Source organism: Narcine bancroftii, chromosome 7 (assembly GCF_036971445.1).
Source record: "Narcine bancroftii isolate sNarBan1 chromosome 7, sNarBan1.hap1, whole genome shotgun sequence".
In the NCBI taxonomy this organism is placed as follows: Eukaryota; Metazoa; Chordata; class Chondrichthyes; order Torpediniformes; family Narcinidae; genus Narcine; species Narcine bancroftii.
This window is the reverse complement of record NC_091475.1, coordinates 61,718,509-61,739,657: the sequence shown is the minus strand read 5'-3', so window position 1 is coordinate 61,739,657 and position 21,149 is coordinate 61,718,509. Positions and strand designations below refer to the sequence as shown.

Here is a 21,149-nt window from a genome sequence, read left to right as displayed (position 1 = left end):
TGCATGTAAATATGATGTGTTGTATACTATGTTTCATGTATATTATGTATATTATGTGCTGTATGTGCTGTGTGTTCTGAGCACTGTGATCTGGAGATATGCAGTTTCGTCTAATTGTAGTCAGACGATAATAACTCCAAGTACTTTATTCCCTCACCCACCCCCCCAATTGATTGTCCAACACTACAGTAATACCAGAATCTTTTCACACTCAAATTTGCAGATGCTTGTTTAATTCCAATGATTCTGATAGTGGTTTTGCTGTATGGTATCACTGCATTATGGACTTAGTTCCAGGCCGAACCTTTTGACAGTTTTTGTTACCGTTTCCTCTGAAATATCCACTCTGTGGGCCTTCTCAGCTGCTCGTTCCCTGGATTCTTTTCACTGTGCAACAGTGGGGCACTTTGGCAAAGGACATAAATTGGTACGTTTTGACAGCTCTCCCAGCTTCTGGCTTCTTGTGCTACATTTCAAATTTATGGCGACGTCAAAAGGCTATTGCTGAAGTTCTCTTTCCAGTTGATGTCAACTTTGGTAAGAGGCAAATCTGTCACTTACCTCATTGCTCTTAGATTAACATACAACATGCCTGAGCCTCCATTTCTGGCTTTCTCATGCAGCTCAATGCATCTCCTGTACACTTCCACTTCATGCTCAAAATAATATTTCAAACCTCTCCCCACATGCTATAAAGACTATTGAAATTCTATCAAAAAGTTCAGAGTTACCAGTGTACATTGCTTCCATTTAAAGTTGCTTTCTGCTGAACGCCAAACTTCGTATGCCAACACAAAATATTCCCCATTCGTTCTCAACACAAAATGTCCACCTCTCCCCCATTTCAGTAAGTGGTCCTGCTCACAGAATCCCCTGCCCACACATTCCTCACTTGATCTAATTTTTTATAATAAATCAATGCAGCCACTCAGACTCGTATCCTGCTGCCTACATTTCTCTCTCACCTTGCCAGAGTTTTGCACGCCCACTCTGCTCATCGCTGGTGTTCTGAACGGTTGCAACACCAAGTGCTGGATTGTGTGACAGCAGAACCTGCCTGTTTCCTAACACCCCGGGTGGATGAACAGAATGAGAGAGGTCCAGGTAAGTCTGGGTCAACTTTTTCTGCCTTCCTCTCTACCACTGTTGATCCATATGGATACTGTAATTCCCAAGCTCACTGCTGGGTTAGCAGGTTCCTTTACTGAGCTGCTTGCTTCAGCCATGGGTTTACACAGACCACAGGTGTTACCTGACCTATGGTCATCTTTTTGCAGGGAGGTGCAAAGGACACAGGTTAAGACACAATGGCTGTTAAAAACTCACCTGAAGCAGTGACATCACATGTTATGTCATCATGCTTTGTGTCATACAATATGACCACATCTTGGGGACAGACATTTATTCCCCAGCCAGAGAATGTTAGGAGTGTTAGAAATGTTGCATTTCCAACAAAGGTTTCAATTTTTACTTTTTTTTTGGAGTATTCAGATTTGAAAAACAGACTATTTGTGCGCATTTAATGTGACATAATCCACTTTGTTGATAAAGTTGGGATAAAATAGTGATTTTTTTTACAATTATATTTGAAATATGACATTTCTCTTCCTCTCTTAACCATCTTTTATTATCTATATTCCTCATCCTTGTGCTTGCGTGTAAGTTCACCTTCTGAATGTACTGGTTTGAAGTGTTTGACCTTTTGAAATGCAGCGAAAAATCCTGCACGTTTTCATGAAGTCACACATCTTCGACCGGTCTAAATTTACCCAGTATTCTCAGAAAGAGTTGCTAAGCAACCCAGAAGGCTTAAACATTCCGACATGATCACAGAGACAAGAACATCACAGAAAAAAGGGTGGTAAGGGACATAAATAATGTAATGAAAGGTGCAGCTTGGGCCCGGTTTCCCTTGGATACCAGGAATGTGAATGAAATAAAGGAAGAGGAAATGATTTGGGTGTGTACACTTGTTAATGATGGGATTATATCAAACAGAATATACTGACAATAAATCTACATGAAATATATTCTTTTATGTTTAATTTGCAAAGAGTGAGTTATCTTACTCAATTATATAGGTTCTTAAATATTATTTTTCTTATTTTATAATATTATAATTTTTATGCTGAGTAAATCACTTGAGCAGAAATTGCAAAGGCCGCTCTTGGCTCAAAATGAGCATCATTTACGGGCACCGGAAATTTGATTTATTGTTATCTAAATATTCAGCTAGTGCATTTTTTTCCCTGATTTTGGGCATGCGATCACAGGGTGAACACGATGATTCATTGACAAAAAAGGAGCAGAGCATGCTGCCAAAGAAACTATTGCAGGAAATGTAAGCTCTGGACATGAATGTTCGACGCAGTCACTTTCTCATTGAATATAGTACTGCAATTAGCCCTGAATGTCATGAACAATAATGAACTAGGAATTTAATGGAACACAAAGCACAATGAGATAAAAACCTGCTTTATAAAGTCAAGAATTCAATGTCTCATGAACTGTGGTTGTTAAAAAGCTTCTGCCAGGAACTCCAACAGGCACCAAGCCATTTTGCAATTAAGTTAATTTGGACTCCTCAAATCTCATGCAATGGTTTTGAATGAGAAGTAGCTTTAGAATTGAAGTTTATTCTTAAAATGCTGAGTATCTGCCTGGTCCTTTTTTTTCTCTTCTACTCTTCCACCTGTACCTGTTGGGCTGTGCCTTCCTCTCTCTTCCTCTCTTCTTATTCAGGCACGTGCCTACTTCTGCTTAGACCGGACGAAGGCCCCAGGCCTGAAATGTTTCCCAGCCTTTGCTCCCTGCAGAAGCTATACGACCTGCTGAGTTTCTTCAGCATGTTTGTGTATTGCATTTGACCCCCAGCAACTGCAGCCCTTCTTGTTTAACTCCAGGACAGCAGATACCTTGGATTAAACAAAAGAAAAGTAAAAACACAACACTGGAGAAACTCAGCAGGGTCACATTATAGAGCAAAGATGAAGATTCATGACTGATGTTTCTGGCTTGAGCCCTTCATCAAGGTATGGACAAATGTAGGCAGGCGCCCAAAGAAAGTGGTGGGAAGAGGATGGGCAGGGAGGACCACAGATAAGGGAGGGAGTGCAGCTGCTCCCATTTTGTTCCTACCTTGATGAAGCCCAAAATGTTGGTCATGTATCTTTATCTTTGCTACACAAAGTACAATGATTGACCTGCTGAATTTCTCCAGCATTATGTTTTTACTTCGATCACGTGTCTGCAGACTTTACATGTTTTCCTGTCTACTGCAAAACTCTGTAAAATCTCTTTGAGGAATGTGCACCCCGATGAAGTTCTCCTTTGCTCTCCGAAAGGAGTTGTTGCTCTGAAGCTCTATGACCATGTACTCACCCAGGCTTGCTTCCACAGCCACATTGCCTTTACCCTCCCTCATCTTGCTTTTCCCACTCTTTGAAGAAGGGCTCAGGGTCAAAACATTGGTAACACATCTTAACTTCCTATGGATGTTCCTCTAGCATTTCTGTGCTTGTACTCAAATGAAAAGCTTATTCTCTGTCATGGGTCACTGAGACAAAGCCACAAAGTTTGCATCTCGACGGTCGTGGAGTGAGGTCTGCCAAAGAGTTGCAGGATAGTGTGGTGATGTGGCTGCACCCTCGGCCTTCCAGTGGTGCCTGCTTTGATGGTCGTGGAAATGGTGCAAAGTGGCAAAGACGGAGGTGGTGTCCTGATATGACTGGAGTGGTGGAGCAATGTTAGCCCCAAGAAATCCCAAGGGATGTGTCGGTCGCGGTTGTGAGGTGTTCGGATTGTCCAAGGTCGGGAAGGGTGGCTTTGAGGCGGACTGCTGCCTCGAGAAACTGTGACTTGGTTGGTCGGTTCTCCTTTGAAGCTGGCAGATGGTAACATCCTAAGTCCTGCCGACGACAGTAAACCAGCCCTAAAATGGCCGAGGTTGGACTTTTTGTAAAATCTAAACAGAGTTATGACCGGACTTATTTGTGTTCACCGCCTATTCTTTGAAATCTGATGTTTGTGGCACTGTTGTTCATTTAAAATTGAGAAGTTGTTTGTTACTGTAAGTGGAATAGTCTCTGTAAAAAGATGGCCGTGCTGGGTATTATGGCTGCCTGTTGTTGTTTAGATAGTAACCAATTTATTCCTAATTGCATGTTCAGTGCTTTGGATCAATGTGCATTGTGTTAAATGCGCTATATAAATAAACTACTACCACTTAATCACCTATTACCTCCTGCCTGTGGGACCGTCCTTCTCCCCCTGCCCCTCCTCTCCCCAGCATTTTATTTGGGAGCCTGCCTACATTTTGTTCATTCTTTGATGAAGGGCTCAATCCTGAAACGTTGGTGACACATCTTTATCTTTGCTACATAAAGGACACTGTTTGGCCCACTGAGTTTCTCCAGCATTGTGTTTTTACTTCAGTCACCTTGTCTGCAGATTTTCACTGTTTGTTGCTGATATTTTAGATTTCTGGTTGACTTGAAGAGAAGTAGAAACAGATCGGAGAAGAAATGGTGTCCTCTGTTCCAGATTTCCAATTGATGTGGCCTTGTTCACAATGCAATGTAATATTACAAAGTTATTCTTAATTATTAATGAGGATCCGCCCCTCAGGTCACCTGGCCTCTCTTCCTCCAATCAGCTTACAGCTGCTGCCTTGCGCCTTTCATTTAAATTCTAACTGCTGCCATTTTCCGACTGTAATTGTACAATTAAGTTGAGTAAAGCAGCCACCAAGTTTTTTCATTCTCACAACAATTTACTCAACTTAATTGTCATGCATGGAGATGGCGTGGAGGGCCAAGTACTCAGACATCAACCCCAGCTCACCGACAGTGGCGTACGATTTTCATGAACCACTTCGACAACTATGGTTACAACAAGTACAGAACAAGTACAGAACATCATTAGGTGTGTGAGCTGCAATGTTTTCAAAGGATGTGAAAACTTTGACTCTGCTATCTCTCTGTTGGTCAGTTTATATGTGAAGATGCCCAGTAAAGTTTTTGCCAGATGTTTACTGGCTGTCAGGTGGCAGTAGCCAAGAGAATCATGAGATGACTTCTTCAGGGAGTTGGAAAAGTTAAAGAGAAACTAATTTTCGAGATGATAGGGTGGAGCAGTGCAGAAACGAGGCCGAGCATGATGCGTTCATTGCTGGCATTGCCTCGCCTGCAATATGCCAGAGTCTCTTAGAAAACAAAACACTGGATTTACAGACTTCTTATTACCAAGTTGTCATGTTAGATGTTGCTCAACGGAATAATGATGCACACGCTACCTCGCCGGCCCATATAGCTGCAGTAGTGAACCCTGAACCACCACCACAGGTATCGCAGGTATGTGAGAAGGATTCTTTAGCAGGGCTTCCAGTTACTCTTGAGAAACCAGCTGTGGCTGTCATTTATAATACAAAATGGAAATGTTTCTTCTGTGATTTCTTTTACTATTCATAGGATAACTGTCCAACACACGAGGTTACTTGTAATAAATGTGCAAAAAAAGGGACATTATGCCCGGGTGTGTAAATCCAAGGCCTTGCTCATGCTTGCTCAGAGGCAACAGTGGTCAATTCTCAGGTACTGTCTACACTTAGTAATTTGCTCAAGCTGCAACCTTTGTGACTGTGCATGTTAAAAGGTGAAGTGCTCTGTTGGACTCATGCAGCACTGATAATTACATTAGTGAGAAAGTCAGACAGGAACGAAAACTAAAGGTTCACCCATCCAGTAAAGACATTACGATGTCTCTGAAAACTTTAAGCCAGTGGTTCTCAACCTTTTTTACCCTAGATTATTTTTTAAAAATGGTACGCCCCACCATTAGCACAAAACAATTATATATCCAAAGGAAGTTTTAATTAAGTCTTTTACTGCAAGTGTATTTCAATGTAATTAAGGTCAGGAATACACTGGTACACACATTTCATATTCAACTATTACTTTAATACGTCAACCATCTCGAACACACATTCAACAATTGTTGCCACTTCAGTGGGAACCTCGCCCCTGGTGCTGGTTGCAGATTTTTTTTGATTTGAGGGACTAATTTTGTTAGTTTCAACCTTAAATCTCCACATTTTTAAATTTTCAGTCCATTTCTTTTAGCTTGTAGCAAATCACTAACAGCACTGAAGCCACATTCTACTAAATAAGACGATGGATAATGTATCGATAGTCCCCTTGCTAAAGTAGCCAAGTTTGGGTCTTTATTTTCGATCTCATTAGGCAGCCACATCATGGTTCCTTTCACTTTGAACAGTTTTCACAGATTCGTCGTGTGGCAACTCAGATAACTCCTCTTGGTATTGCACTGGAACTTCAATGGCTGAGTTAACCAAGAGGGAAAATACCTCATACTTATTCAACCAATAGAATTGACTGAAATTTCTAGCAGACATATTCCTTTGACTTTGTGATAGTACAGACTTTATCACCAATGTGTATATGTACAGATTGTAGTGTAGGATGACTATGATTGGCTGAGAGCATAGCCACGCCTACTGGCAGGTCTTAAAGGATTGCTCCTAGCCAGACCAGGTCATTCTGGACTGGTGACCTACATGTGATATGCTCCAGTCTTTTAGTTAATAAAAGCCTTGGTTTGGATCAACATCTTTGGTTCTTTCGATCCACTCTACAGACATAATTCTAGAAGTGTCATGAATCCAAATATCTTTGTTTTTGCGTCAACAAGCGTCATATTTGCTACTTGGAGATGCTTGTTCAATGCACTTAACCATATAAACATATAACCATATAACCACTTACAGCACAGAACAGGCCAGTTCGGCCCTACTAGTCCATGCCGTAGCAAATCCCCACCCTCCTAGTCCCACTGACCAGCACCCGGTCCATACCCCTCTAGTCCCCTCCTATCCATGTAACGATCCAGTCTTTCCTTAAATGTAACCAATGATCCCGCCTCGACCACGTCTGCCAGAAGCTCATTCCACATCCCCACCACCCTCTGCGTAAAGAAAGTTCCCCTCATAATTTTCCCCCTTCAATCTTAAACCATGTCCTCTAGTTTGAATCTCCCCCTTTCTTAATTGAAAAAGCCTATCCCCCCTCAATCTTCTACGCTCCAGAGAAAAAAGTCCCAGTCTGCACAACCTTTCCCTGTAACTCAGACCCTGAAATCCTGTCAACATTCTTGTGAACCTTCTCTGCACTCTCTCTATTTTGTTTATATCTTTCCTATAATTTGGTGACCAAAACTGTACACAGTACTCCAAATTTGGCCTCACCAATGCCTTGTACAATTTCATCATAACCTCCCTACTCTTGAATTCAATACTCCGATTTATGAAGGCCAACATTCCAAATGCCTTCTATCAGCCTTGAGGGTACTATTTACCATAACTCCTAAATCCCTTTGTTGCTCTGCACTCCTCAATTGTCTACCATTCAATGTATATGACCTATTTAAATTTAAAGTTTCTTAAAAATGTCCGCAGGTAACTCACATAAACAATAAAGCAAGATCTTCATTTCAGGTTTGTCCTTCAAAAATTCCCTGAGGAGATCAAGCAGTTCCATAAACCTTTTGAAGCAGTTTCCTTTTGACAACAACCTTACTTCAGTGTGAAGCAATAATCTCACATGTTCTACATTTTTATCAACACAAAACTGTTTAAACAGACATTTACATTTGGCATTAGCTTTGATGGCATTGATATACTTGATCGCAGAATGCAGTATCTTGTGTAGAAGAGGGGAAACTTTCTCAGCAACTAAGTTTTCTGAGTGGATAACACAATGCACAACCAACATGTTTGGATATACATCTTTCATTAATTCTAACCATCCTGAGAAAAGCAATGATATGGAACATGGTGGACTGGCAATGACATCATTGGTCTTGAAGGTAATAAACTGGCAGGTCTAAAAGGATCACCATATGTTGACTAGATTACATTGCAAGCAGTTGGCAGGGACTCGATGGGCTGAATGGACCCATTTTATGCTGTAATATTTCTGTGGGTCTATTGCCTAGTAATTAGATTTCACTCTTATTTGGCACTTTAAACATGTTTGCCACAGACAGAGGATCAGAAAATTATTGAAATTGAGGTAATTTCACCACAAGAATTCATTACTGCAATTAAGCTGGTCAGCTCAGTCACACAGCATTCTCCATGGTAACCACATCGCTCTGGAGATGAGGGAAAATGGTGGGGAAGGAGAACATTTCAGTGGAGTGAAGGGTGGTGGCATTATAGTGCCTAGGCTGCTTGATCTTTCTGCTTCTTATGGCAAATAACGAAAAAAACCCTTTCATGAGAGGGAGTGACTTCAACAACAATGAATAAAGGTCAGCACCTGAGTTCTTTAAGCTGAACTCATCTTAGATACACTGTACAACTTCTGCCTTTCTAACAAACAAACCATAACCTAGCTGCCATAAGTTAACTGTCTTCAAATACAAAATTATACAGTGTGTGTGTGTGTGTGTGTGTGTGTGTGTGTGTGTGTGTGTGTGTGTGTGTGTGTGTGTGTGTGTGTGTGTGTGTGTGTGTGTGTGTGTGTGTGTTACATTCATATTGTATATACTTGAGCATGGACTATATATATATATATATATATATATATATGTCTGTCTGTTTGTCTGTTCTCCATGCAAATCTATATGGAGCCCTCTAGAAATGTCCAAGAAGGTTCAGTATGGGTAACATTTAATGTTGAATGTTATATATATATATATATATATATATATATTCAGAGCCAGCTCTTCAGCGCTTGATGTCCTGCTTTGGGGAAACTGCCAAAGTGTTTGGCCTGGAAGTCAGCCTGAAGAAAACTGAGGTCCTCCATCAGCCAGCTCCCCACCATGACTACCAGCCCCCCCACATCTCCATCGGGCACACAAAACTCAAAACGGTCAACCAGTTTACCTATCTCGGCTGCACCATTTCATCAGATGCAAGGATCAACAATGAGATAGACAACAGACACGCCAAGGCAAATAGCACCTTTGGAAGACTACACAAAAGAGTCTGGAAAAACAACCAACTGAAAAACCTCACAAAGATTAGCGTATACAGAGCCGTTGTCATACCCACACTCCTGTTCGGCTCCGAATCATGGGTCCTCTACCGGCATCACCTACGGCTCCTAGAACGCTTCCACCAGCGTTGTCTCCGCTCCATCCTCAACATCCATTGGAGCGCTTTCATCCCTAACGTCGAAGTACTCGAGATGGCAGAGGTCGACAGCATCGAGTCCACACTGCTGAAGATCCAGCTGCGCTGGGTGGGTCACATCTCCAGAATGGAGGATCATCGCCTTCCCAAGATCGTGTTATATGGCGAGCTCTCCACTGGCCACCGTGACAGAGGTGCACCAAAGAAAAGGTACAAGGACTGCCTAAAGAAATCTCTTGGTGCCTGCCACATTGACCACCGCCAGTGGGCTGATATCGCCTCAAACCGTGCATCTTGGCGCCTCACAGTTTGGCGGGCAGCAACCTCCTTTGAAGAAGACCGCAGAGCCCACCTCACTGACAAAAGGCAAAGGAGGAAAAACCCAACACCCAACCCCAACCAACCAATTTTCCCCTGCAGCCGCTGCAACCATGTCTGCCTGTCCCGCATTGGACTTGTCAGCCACAAACGAGCCTGCAGCTGAAGTGGACTTTTACCCCCTCCATAAATCTTCATCCGCGAAGCCAAGCCAAAGAAGAAGAAGAAATATATATGTATATATATATATATATATATATGTATTATATGATAATTGTAATTATATGTATAATTATATGTACATATGTATATATCATGTTGAGGAACTTTGGGGGACATCCGATGCGCTCTAGTATTTGCCAAAGCCCTTTCCTGCTCACGGTGTCGAAGGCTTTGGTGAGGTCAACAAAGGTGATGTAGAGTCCTTTGTTTTGTTCTCTGCACTTTTCTTGGAGCTGTCTGAGGGCAAAGACCATGTCAGTGGTTCCTCTGTTTGCGCGAAAGCCGCACTGTGATTCTGGGAGAATATTCTCAGCGACACTAGGTATTATTCTATTTAGTAGAATCCTAGCGAAGATTTTGCCTGCAATGGAGAGCAACGTGATTCCCCTGTAGTTTGAGCAGTCTGATTTCTCGCCTTTGTTTTTGTACAGGGTGATGATGGTGGCATCACGAAGATCCTGAGGCAGTTTACCTTGGTCCCAACAAAGCTTGAAAAACTCATGCAGTTTGGCATGCAGAGTTTTGCCGCCAGCCTTCCAGACTTCTGGGGGGATTCCATCCATACCAACTGCACGAAAACCAACAAGGTCGGGTCAGATACAGCAATGAGCTCTCTGAACCCTTCTCCATTAACAATGGCGTGAAGCAAGGCTGTGTTCTCGCACCAACCCTCTTTTCAATCTTCTTCAGCATGATGCTGAACCAAGCCATGAAAGACCCCAACAATGAAGACGCTGTTTACATCCGGTACCGCACGGATGGCAGTCTCTTCAATCTGAGGCGCCTGCAAGCTCACACCAAGACACAAGAGAAACTTGTCCGTGAACTACTCTTTGCAGATGATGCCGCTTTAGTTGCCCATTCAGAGCCAGCTCTTCAGCGCTTGACGTCCTGCTTTGCGGAAACTGCCAAAATGTTTGGCCTGGAAGTCAGCCTGAAGAAAACTGAGGTCCTCCATCAGCCAGCTCCCCACCATGACTACCAGCCCCCCCACATCTCCATCGGGCACACAAAACTCAAAACGGTCAACCAGTTTACCTATCTCGGCTGCACCATTTCATCAGATGCAAGGATCGACAATGAGATAGACAACAGACTCGCCAAGGCAAATAGCGCCTTTGGAAGACTACACAAAAGAGTCTGGAAAAACAACCAACTGAAAAACCTCACAAAGATAAGCGTATACAGAGCCGTTGTCATACCCACACTCCTGTTCGGCTCCGAATCATGGGTCCTCTACCGGCACCACCTACGGCTCCTAGAACGCTTCCACCAGCGTTGTCTCCGCTCCATCCTCAACATCCATTGGAGCGCTCACACCCCTAACGTCGAGGTACTCGAGATGGCAGAGGTCGACAGCATCGAGTCCACGCTGCTGAAGATCCAGCTGCGCTGGATGGGTCACGTCTCCAGAATGGAGGACCATCGCCTTCCCAAGATCGTATTATATGGCGAGCTCTCCACTGGCCACCGTGACAGAGGTGCACCAAAGAAAAGGTACAAGGACTGCCTAAAGAAATCTCTTGGTGCCTGCCACATTGACCACCGCCAGTGGGCTGATAACGCCTCAAACCGTGCATCTTGGCGCCTCACAGTTTGGCGGGCAGCAACCTCCTTTGAAGAAGACCGCAGAGCCCACCTCACTGACAAAAGGCAAAGGAGGAAAAACCCAACACCCAACCCCAACCAACCAATTTTCCCCTGCAGCCGCTGCAACCATGTCTGCCTGTCCCACATTGGACTTGTCAGCCACAAACGAGCCTGCAGCTGAAGTGGACTTTTACCCCCTCCATAAATCTTCATCCGCGAAGCCAAGCCAAAGAAGAAGAAGAAAGATATATGTATATATATATATATATATATATATATATATATATATATGTATTATATGATAATTGTAATTGTATGTATAATTATATGTACATATGTATATATAAACATGAACAGGCATAATGTTACTCATCTGTCTAGTCCTTTTAACTAGCTGACCAAATAATGCTGCCAGACTGCAGATGCTGATGGATACAGAATCCTGATGGCTCTGGCTATTCACAGACTTTAGATGATGAGGAACTCCGTATGCTCAGGGACTAGATCAGTGGTTCTCAACCTTTTTCTTTCCACTCCCATCCCACTTTAAGTATTCCCTATGCCATCGGTGCTCTGTGGTTAGTAAGGGATTGCTTAAGGTGATATGGGGGTGGAAATAAAAAGTTTGAAAACCACTGTTTTAATTGTACCCCATTGACTTGTTATGTGCCCAGTTTCATAACTCCAAAGGACATGGACCAATGACCATTTTTCTCAAGCAAAATATTTCAGTAACAATTGGGTCCAGAGCAGTGCTTCTCAACCTTCCCTTCCCACCCATATCCCACCTTCAGCAATCCCTGACTAATCACAGAGCACCAATAGCATAGGGAATACAAAGTGGGATGGGAGTGGAAAGAAAAAGATTGAGAACCACTGGACTCGATGCTCAGGAACTCTGGATATGGACAACTCTGGTGCCTTTTGCTCTGGTTTATCCCCTGGCCCAACTCATTATTTTTTATTGGCGAATCTGCACCAGCTCATCTTTCTCTCAAGTCTTTGTTTCAATCTTCTCTGCTCATTCTTCTGCAATGGACACTTTCTGCGTCAGTCCTTGCACAGAGCCATGTTATTGAACCAGAGTGAGGGGACTTATGCCCCCTCCTTATACCAACCATCAGCACTGCAAATCTCTCATGTTCAGACAATGGCATTATTATTCTCTTTGTGACAGATTAACTCTTTGCCAAGTCACATGGCAAATCTATTCAGTGCCATGTAGTTTCACCATGGCCCTTGGCTCAATATCACTTGATTTAATGCTCAGAACCCTTGCAATATGTTTGTGTAACTAATGATTTTGCTCTGTTTAGGATGCTTAGCTCTTGCTTGGTATTCCTCTTCTGGTGGGCTGTCATCACATCCCCTTGTACCTTCATTATCACACCTGCCCTCATGGATGGATAAACCCTCAGGGCCTAACAAGATATTCCCTCGGACCTTGAGGGAGTCTAGTGTAGAAATTTCAGGGGCTCTGGCAGAAATATTTAAAATGTCCTTAACCACAGGTGTGGTGTTGGAGGATTGGAGGGTAGCTCACATTGTTCCTGTGTTTAAAAAAGTCTCTTATAAGTAATCCTAGAAACTATAGGGCAGTGAGCCTGATGTCAGTAGTAGGAAAATTATTGAAAGGTGTTCTAAGAGATCGGATATAAAATTATTTGGATAGCCAGAAACTGATTAGGGATAGTCAACATGGCTTTTTTCATGATAGGTCATGCTTAACCAATCATAGAGCTTTTCAAGGAAGTTACAAGGAACGTTGATGAAGGAAATGCTGTGGATGTTGTCTATTTGGTCTTTAGTAAGGCCATTGACAAGGTCCCACATAGGAGGTTAGTCAGAAAGGTTCAGATAGGAGGTATTCATGGTGAAATAGTGAACTGGATTCAACATTGGCTAAATAGGTGAAGCCAGAGAGTAGTGGTGGATGATTGCTTATCAGACTGGAGGTCTGTGATTAGTGGTGTGCCTTAGGGATCAGTGTTGTTTGTCATTTATACCAATGATCTGGATGATAATGTGCTAAATTGGATCAGCAAGATTGGTGGCGTTGTGGACAGTGAAGAAGGTTTTCAAAGCTTGCAGAAGGATCTGGACCAGTTGGAAAATGGGCTGAAACATGGCAGATGGAATTTAATGTAGACCCATGTGAAATGTTGCATTTGGAAGGGCAAACCAAGAAAGGACATAAATGGTAAGTGTTTCAGGTTATATTTATGGTTTTGGATAAATATGTCTTTAAAAGGGATAGATTGTGGGGATTTAATGTAGGTCACTTCACAAAAACAGTAACGCTTCACAAAAGTCATCTTATTTAAAACACCAAGCGCTTTGCTGAAGCTAGACGTTCAGGCTCTGGTTGATTTTGCAGAGGCAATGGAACTGCTTTGGAAAAAAAAACTTCAAAAGAGGGTGCAAATGGGATAGAGTCCAGGCTCAAGTAATGATAAGATCTTTCAAAGGTTGGGTTTGGAGCCTTGGGAGAGGTATTTGGATTTTACAAGCAGAGAGGGAAAAAACAAAATTCTTCTCTGAGAGAGAGAGAGGGGAGAGAGGGAGAGAGAGAGGGGGAGAGAGAGAGGGAGGGGAGAGAGAGAGAGAGAGAGAGAGAGAGAGAGAGAAGTCAGTTCTACAATAATGGTTGAGGCTGCAAAATGGCAAGCTGGCAGGCTTGTTAAAAGACCTCATTTTGAAGATGGGTTGTGAGTCTGAGTTCAACCTGTTCAACACCCTTGTAGTCTTTACAAGAGGAAATGGCTGGCTAGAGTGTTTCTCCTGAAATAAGGGAAACAAGAGGAACTCTGTGGTGACCTGGAAGAAGAGGTGATCATTTGGAAAACCCACTGAAGTGACTGATTGGAGGAAATCAGTTTGTGTGTGTCCAACAAGCAACAATATCTCTCTGAAACCAACAAGAACTTTCCTGAGGGCTAATCATTTAATTTTATGCACCAAAATGAATGATCGGACTGTGAAACAAAGAAATTTCCTGAACATATACATATTAATTATACATGCGCTTAGAATTAGAAGGGGGTTGTCAGGTTAAGTTAATAGTAATAAGTTAAAATTTGATCTTGTTATTATATTTAAAGAAAAGTAAAAACAATTTTTGTTTTAATAACCATTGTCTTGGTGAACTTCTATTGTTGCTGGGTTTTGGAGTCCTCTGGGCTTGTAACAGTAAGGCTCTGGTAGAACAGAGGTGCCTGGGAATATAGATACATGCTGGTAATTCCCTGAAAGTGGTGTCATGGGTAGATAGGGTTGTAAAGAGAGCTTTTGGCATATTAGCCTTCAAAAAATCATAGAATTGTATACAAGAGTTGGGATGGGATGGTTGATGTCGCAGTTAGAGCAATGCCTTTATAGCGCCAGCAATCGGGACTGAACCTGGGTTTGAAACCCATGCTATCTGTAAAGAATTTGTATATTCTCCCCGTGTCTGCATGGGTTTTGCCCGGGGGCTTCGGTTTCCTCCCACCCTTCAAAAATGAACCAAGGTGTAAGTTAATGGGGTGTCATTTTGGCATCACAGACTTGAAGGAACGAATTGGGCTGTTATAGTGCTGTATGTCTAATTTAATTTAAAAGACATTGACGAGGCCAAATTTGGTGTATTGTGTGCATTTTTTGGTCACCTAACTACAGGAAAGATATCAATAAGATAGAAAGAGTGCAGAGAGGATTTACTAGGATGTTGCCCAAACTTCAGAAACTGACTTACAGAGAAAGGTTAAAAGATTAGGACTTTATTCACTGGAGCATAGAAGAATGAGGGGAGATTTGATAGAAGTATTTAAAATTATGAGGCAGACAGACAGAGTAAATGTATTGTTGTGAGGGAGGAAACAGGTTTGGTAAGTCTTAAAGGCAAGAACTCTGAACACAGAAGGCAAGTGTAACTTTTTGGGAAGAAGTTTAATACAGGACTTAGGAGGCCGGAAGTACATTTTTTACATATTTGTTCCTAACCTTTGCATATTCAGTCTCCAAATCTGCTTAAAAAGGTGAATATTTATTTCTTAATTTGTAAATAATTTTCTCTAAGGGAATACATCTTTGCACTTCCGAGTGCCGTGTACACATCCAATTTCCAGGTTACTGCGATGCTCTTTCTTGCCACTGTTAGAGCAATTTTAACAAATTTAATTTGATGAATTAATACATTTATTTAGGTCTAGTTCCCCAACAAAAATAAATTTGGATTTTGCAGAAAAACAATATCAATAATTTGTCCCCCAAAAAACTTTTTCCATATCCTGTTTGTCTGGTTTATGTGTCTCCCCAGCAAGACTGTGTCAGTACGCCATTTCATGTCAGGCCTCCCCCGGAGGCCAGCTACAAGAGCGGATCCTAAACGTAAAACTTACCTTTCAGACAGCAGCCCTAAAAGGCTGCTCCAGTGTCCCATATAAATTAAGTGGTGCCTCGTAGTGCCCTCTGGAGCCGATGGAGGCAGGGCGTCTAGTGCTGTAGCGCCACCCATCATAAGTACGTGGCAGAGCAATGGCCTTCTTCCCTACCCATAATCCCACATGCAGCTGTTGTTCCCAGAACAGTTCCAGGTGCATGTGGGATTATGGGTAGGGATGATGGCCATTGCTCTGCAGAAGTGGCCTTGAAGGCCAAAGCAGCCTGGTGAGGGCTCCGGGGCCCCAACAGACCCTGCTGCCCTGCTGGCCCCCACTGCCCCGATGCCCCTGCTGATGGATCCTGCTGCCCTGATGGCCCCTGCTGCCCCGACAGCCCCTGCTGCCCCAAAGGCCCCTGCTGCTCCGCTGGCCCCCACTGCCCCGATGCCCCTGCTGATGGATCCTGCTGCCCTGATGGCCCCTGCTGCCCCGACAGCCCCTGCTGCCCCAAAGGCCCCTGCTGCTCCGCTGGCCTCCACTGCTCAGATAGCTCCTACCCACCGCCCCGGCCTTGAGGGTGTCTTGGGGAGAGGGATGAATGTGGAGATCAGCCTACCTCCAACCAGCTACTTGCAGTGGCTGTCCATTCAGGTCAGGTGGTGGAGTGCAGCACTCCGCCGATTATCCTTCCCCGAGAAGGGTTGGAATTGGCACCTCAAGACAGCCACGGTGCTTTTAGGAGGATATATCTTTAGCCATAAGGGTGAAGAACCTCTGCCTTTACAAACATGTGTTTTCCTTGCTTAAAAGGGACTACTCTCTTGTGTCTTGAATGCTGACTGGGTCCTCCTACTGCCTTTTATCACGGAGATCTCGATTTGGGCAGAAAATGAATTGCATCTGATGGAAGAGTTTGTTGCAGAGCTACTTTAAGGCTTGTGTTGAACCCTGAAGGACTTTGGAGCATAGCTTGCAAAGATAACTCTGGGACTACTTTATAGCGGTGGGTTTGAGTATGGAGCCATTGAAACCCCTGATCAATTTAATTTCTGTTAGGAATCTGTTCCAGATCAGCAATGCTGATGAGCAAAATGTTACACAAGCAAAGCATGCAATAAAGTAACACTACACTCGTCATTGATTGTATCAGGAGCAAGTGTCAAAGGATACATTATCATTTGGAAAATATCCACTCGTTGGTAGGGACAAAATAACTGATTATGCTGCCTCCAAAGGCAGACAAGCCTAATATAAGGGTGGGGATGGTTGGCGTAGCGGTTAGGGCAATGACTTTACAGCGCTGGCAATCGGGACTTGGGTTCGAATCTTGCGCTGGCTGTACGTTATCCCCATGTTTGTGTGGGTTTTCTCAGGGGGTGTCCGCTTTCATCGACCGGTCGAAATGTATTGGGGATTGTTGGTTAATTGGTTACAAATTGGGCAGCATGGATTCATGGGCCTAAATATCTGTAACTGAGCTGTATGTCTAAATGAAACAAAATTAATAAATTTAAATTGCTAGAACTAAATTTCATATTCAATTACACTTTCAGATTTATTGTCAGGGTGCATACGTGAAATCATGTACAACCTGGGATTCTTTTTTCCTCTGGCGCGGCAGAATTACAACTTATTATTAGTGCAAAAAATAAACTGTACACAGCATATACATGTAAACAACTAAATGAACTGTAAACAGATTACAAATGTAAGCAAACTGACTGTGCAACACAGAGAGAACAAAAAGAAGAGAAATAAGTGAGACACCTTAAATGAGTCCCTGATTGAATTTGTTGTTAAGGAGTCTGATGGTGGAGGGGGAGCAACTGTTCCTGAACCTGGTGGTGTGAGCCCTGTGGCACCGATACCTCTTTTCTGATGGTGGCAGTGAGAACTGTGCGTATGCTGGGTGGTGGGAGTCTTTGATGATTGTTGCTGCTCTCTGATGGCAGAGTTTCCAGTAGATGTTCTCAGTAGTGGGAAGGGTTTTGCCTGTGATAACCTGGGTAGTGTCCACTACATTTTGCAGGGCTTTATGCTCTGGGGTATTGTTGTCTCCATACCAGACCATGATGCACACTTTCCACCACACCACTGTAGAAATTTACCAAGGTTTCTGGTGTCATACCAAACCTCCATAAACTCCTGGGGAAGTAGATGTGTTGATGTGCTTTCTTAATAATGCCATTGGGTCCAGGAAAGATCCTCGAAATAGTGACTCCCAAGAACATAAATTTGCTCACCCTCTCTATCTGTGATCCCCCAATGATCACCAGATTATATACCTCTGGCTTTCCCTTCCTGAAGTCAAAAATTAAGAATCTTTCATCAGGAAATATGTTTTCACAAATCGCACTATCTTTTGGCATGACAAGAATGTGCTGGACAAACTCAGCAGGTCACACAACATCCATATGAAGTAAAATGTAAACAATGTTTTGGGCTTGGGCTCTTCCCATACCCAACACAGGGTCCAGCCCCGAAACTTTGGATATTCTTTACTTCCCATGAACACTGCATGACCTGCTGACTTTCTCCAGCATTCGACCGCAGCATCTGCAGACACTCTTGTTAATCTTTAGGCCTGAAAATAGTTTTTCTTCCCTCTTCCAATCTATTATTTGTCAGCTGACAGTTAAGCAGTGATGGTGACGGGAAGGGGATTGGGTGTTGGCACTTAATCCCTGAAGGTCAAGAAGAGCAGAAGAATGTAGCCTCAACATTTCTGATATTAGTGGGGTAGAGATGGTGTAGGGGGTATGGAAACAAACACAAAACCCGAGAAGACTGTAGTATAGGCTTTAGTCATCTTCAAGCAGAACAGCAGGTCTGTGTAGCCTCTGGTTCCACATGCCCGACTGGTTTAGGAAAGGGTCAGCCAGGTGGGCCAACCTCCCAGGTTGCCTTCCTGCAGGTACAGTGGTTGCCCCTTGCAGGTGGCTGGTAGGAGTGTGGCCAGAGTCATGGTTGACAGCTGGCCAGGCGGGGCCAGCCTCCCAGGTTGCCTTCCTGCAGGTACAATGGTTTCCCCCTGCAGGTGGCTGGTAGGAGTGTGGCTAGAGTCGTGGTTGACAGCTGGCCAGGTGGTGCCAGCCTCCCAGGTTGCCTTCCTGCAGGTACAATGGTTTCCCCCTGCAGGTGGCCAGTAGGAGTGCAGCCAGAGTTGTGGCTGTCTCACCACAGGATTATCGTGTTCACTGGATTTCCTGTCTCCAGTTTAATGATTTCATTAATTTTTTTAATTGTTTTTGTGGATGCTCAGAAATATTGGCAGATAAAAAAATACAGTGAGGAATGAATCTACAAGGAAGGGGCATGTCTCCTTTTTAAAATGCTTCTTAAACAGTCTGTCTAACCAGGTTTTGGCTGCATCTCTTAATGGCCATTGATTTGTCTTCGATGTCGATCTTTGTCAGAATGCACCAAAGGCAAATGATTCATGATTTTCTCAATATTATTAAACATACAAAGTGCTAATTGTTTAGCTTTGATAAAGGAATTAAATGGATTATATATTGAATGCAACCAAGAAATCAGTGACCTTGTTTCCAATTACAATCACTTTTTAAAAAGAAATCAAGGTTACCCATTTACAGATCTGCTACAAATAAATTATAAATCTATTTCCATAAGTCGGCATCAAGATAATGATTTACTTGCGATGTGTCTTTGAAGAGAATATCCTTTAATTATAAGCAATGCCAGAAGACATCATTAATAGCAACCTCTTGTGTTTTTGATCAAAACCCTTAGTCTCCTCTCAACTCTCCCATCCTCCACCCCATCCCCATGTTCACTTAAAAGAGATGTTGTGTGATGCCAGAAGATTGGCTTAGTCTTGCCTTTCTGTGATCAAGTGGGAAAGATTGCTGATGCAGAGAATTGGGCTGTTTCCATACCGATGTACACAGCTCACCAATTCAGGGTCGGCGCCAGAATGAATGTTAGAGGGGGGCATTAGCGTTTTAGAAGGAGGGGAGCACAGTGCAATTTTCATAAACTCATTCAGTGGTTGGGGTGGGGGTGTTGATAACACCATCTGACCCTCTGATGTAGGTGACGAGAATGCTACTTTTATACTGTCAAGCATCTAGCTTGATGCAGGCTAGTGGCGCAGCCTGGAGTGGATGGAGAACTGCTGGTGTGCATCAACCTGGACGCCAGTGATGCTTGATGCATGCTGATGGCGCGGCCTGGGGTGGGTGGAGAATCGCCAGCGTGCCTCAAGGTGGATGCTAGTGACGCTTGACACATGCTAGTGATGCAGGTGGGGAAGGTCTGATGGCGAGCGATAGCCACGACTGTATTTGGGGGAACAGCACCTTGCTTGGGTGGGGGTGGGGGAGGGCAATACACATATTACATGCTCACCTGCAGATTGTTTAAAAACGATCACATTTTTGGACTAATAAATACCATAAGATTTCTTTTAAAACCAGATAATATTAAACATATTTCAGCAGGTCTACCTTCTATTTTAAGTACTAAATGTTAATAAATTCTTTCAGATAATTTGCTGGAAAACATTATACAATTTTACATCAAGATTCGACTTGGAACTGAAGCAAGCCTCACTCACTATTCATAAATATAGGTTTTTAGATCAAGAAATAAAATAAATTGGTTGCCAATAATTTTTCTGCTATTATCAACCTGAAATTGAGAAGAACATCATTTTATTTCTAATTGCATAAAGAGATTAAAATGCTGGTCAAATTTCCACAGTTTGAAAATTTTGCAAACAATGATGACACAAAGATTCCTCTGACTGTGCAAGAGAGAGAAATCGAAAATGACAATAAAAGGAGAAAACTGTGGAGTGAAGGCCTTTTTTCCCTCAGATCTGCACACAAGCTCAAAAATTGAGCAGCAGCTTTGATTTGACTGGCGATGTCTTACGATCCCAGCGGTTTGTTTATTGTCAGTCTGAATGAAACTTTTAAACATCGGGGCTTGCAACATCTTGTCATTTGAACTGACACAAGTTCCTAGATTGGAAATTTTTCACTCTTACATCGGTCACCATGGAAATAAACAAAAAAAGTTGATTGGAATGTGAGTGGTGTTTAACTATTTTACAGACAAATGTATGATCAGATTAACAAAGGACTTCCAATTGTAAACAGGTTTGACCATTTTACTTGGCTGGAACAAGCTGGAGAACCAAACAATGTTAGGCAATGCTGATGCTGATAAGGGTGTGAGCATCAGTGCAGGTATTAGCAATGTTTTTAAAAAAAATTTTGTCTTTTCCAAATTCCAATACTCAAAAAGTGAATATAAGGGACTGCATTTACAGGGAGAAGGTGGAGGGCTGGTTGCAATTCAAAGAAAAATATGTGTTTTCCACAGTGTTTAAGTTATGCCATCTGCATTCTATGCTTGTTCTTTCAAGAAGAACGACTTTACATGGGTTTAACACTTAACTAACTTTATATTCCTTGAGCTGCTTCAACCCACTGATAACCCTGTCAAATGTCACTTCCTGTTTCTGCCCATTG

At 42.9% G+C, this 21,149-nt stretch overlaps 1 long non-coding RNA gene across 1 annotated transcript; it reads right to left on the bottom strand.

Annotated features, from left to right (window-relative positions):
- Positions 1 to 202: 202 nt before the first annotated feature.
- Positions 203 to 1,290, bottom strand: LOC138739863 (uncharacterized). The gene is made up of 2 exons (XR_011342492.1): positions 966 to 1,290; positions 203 to 532 (listed from the first exon to the last, which is right to left on the bottom strand). It is a non-coding gene; the product is annotated as an uncharacterized lncRNA (long non-coding RNA).
- Between the last annotated feature and the right edge of the window lie 19,859 nt (positions 1,291 to 21,149).